Genomic DNA, 1,723 nt, shown 5'->3' on the forward strand with positions numbered 1-1,723 from the left:
TACAACAAATTAAATGTTTTTGACAAAGTAAATTTAACATACTGTTAGTATAAATGACTTTAATAGAAATATTATAAAATATACATATAGGCATACCGTCGTCGTTCAGTTTCGGTTTTGGTGTACAATGATTTTTATATCATTGAATTAACATTTAACACTTCCATTACAATGACCCATTTAACATCTAATGAACAGGAGAGCGGTACCCATTTGCCACCCTTGTTTTACATTAGTACTTCATTAATTCTATAGGATATTGTGTACAGTATATTATATGCTAAAAATGATGCTATTACCAAATACCCACCCACCCACCCACCCAAATTTTGGAGGAGCGGCCGCTCCTCTATACCCCCTTTGCCACGCCACTGGAGACAACAATTGCCAAGTATTCGCAAGAGATGCGGTATTAATCGCCACAGAAGATATTACGAATAATAAAAATAAGGACTTCATACCTTTAACTAACATGAAAAATATTTTGGAAAAAATACCTGAACATATACACAAATTTGAAGCAAATAAAAAATGGGAAAGCAAACCAACTATGCATTTAACAGATTTACGAGACACATCCAAATCTGTAGACGAGATACAAGAAATGATTGACCAAGAACTTTCAAGAGAACAAAATCAAAAACACCAATTTATACATAGTAATCTATTATATGTAACAATATTACTAGCAGCACTATCTCTCATACTCATAATAGCAATATATATATATTAATAAAATGCAAATATATTAGTAACGGGCAAATAAGAGATATGCCAGGAAGAATAGTTAGATATAAAACACCAAACAGAAGCGATTACGTAAGAGGATTCGAAGAGACATTATTCACTGCACCACCGTCACCAAGATAAATAGAATAAACAAAAAATATTAAGAGTAGTTACTAGTCATAACGAATTATTTACTATATTAAAATTAATTAAATAAAAAACAAATTAATACTATGTAATAAATATAAAATAAGCAATAAGCAAACAATAAGGGTAAATTAATAATAGAATTAATATATAATGTATAGACATATAATAGACATATAATAATAATGGTTATGTTTCAGAAAATAGACAAGAGGAAAACGAATAATAAAATAATTTAAATAAATATGGGTGAAAACCATGTTATGTCATTTTAAACGTAGAACATAGTTCATTTCGGTTTTCAGTGCAATGTGCATAATTATCGGCAAGTGGTGTATTGGAATATTCTCGTAGGTCTGAGTAGTCAGTGTAATATTCTGGTAGCTCAGGTGACTACGTGAATATTAAGATTTTGCAGGAAACAAGACCGTTTTGTTGACGATGAAGATGATGACGTAGTTGTCGTCATGTATGATATGATATGATTTGCTTTGATAATAACTTGTTATTATATTTATTTTTTTTATTAATTTTCATTTTCAGTATAAATTTATGAAGGTACAAAAAGTTCTAATATACCTAGGTAGTTGAATGTAACATAACACTATTTTAAATTAGTAATTACAAAATTAATTTTGCAAATTGACTTTTATTAAGTAAAATAAAAATTTTTTAAATACATGGCAAATATTTGTATTTGTTCTTAAATACTTTTTCTTAAAGGTATTTAAAATTTTAAAATATATTTTTAATACTTTCTGAATGGATGTGTTTATATCTGTATTTAAGTACAATTGTTTAAAGTATCTTTTACTATAATGCAGGCACGTATTTGAGGGGGGGGGGG

This window comes from Acyrthosiphon pisum, chromosome X, assembly GCF_005508785.2.
Source record: "Acyrthosiphon pisum isolate AL4f chromosome X, pea_aphid_22Mar2018_4r6ur, whole genome shotgun sequence".
NCBI classification, from domain to species: Eukaryota; Metazoa; Arthropoda; class Insecta; order Hemiptera; family Aphididae; genus Acyrthosiphon; species Acyrthosiphon pisum.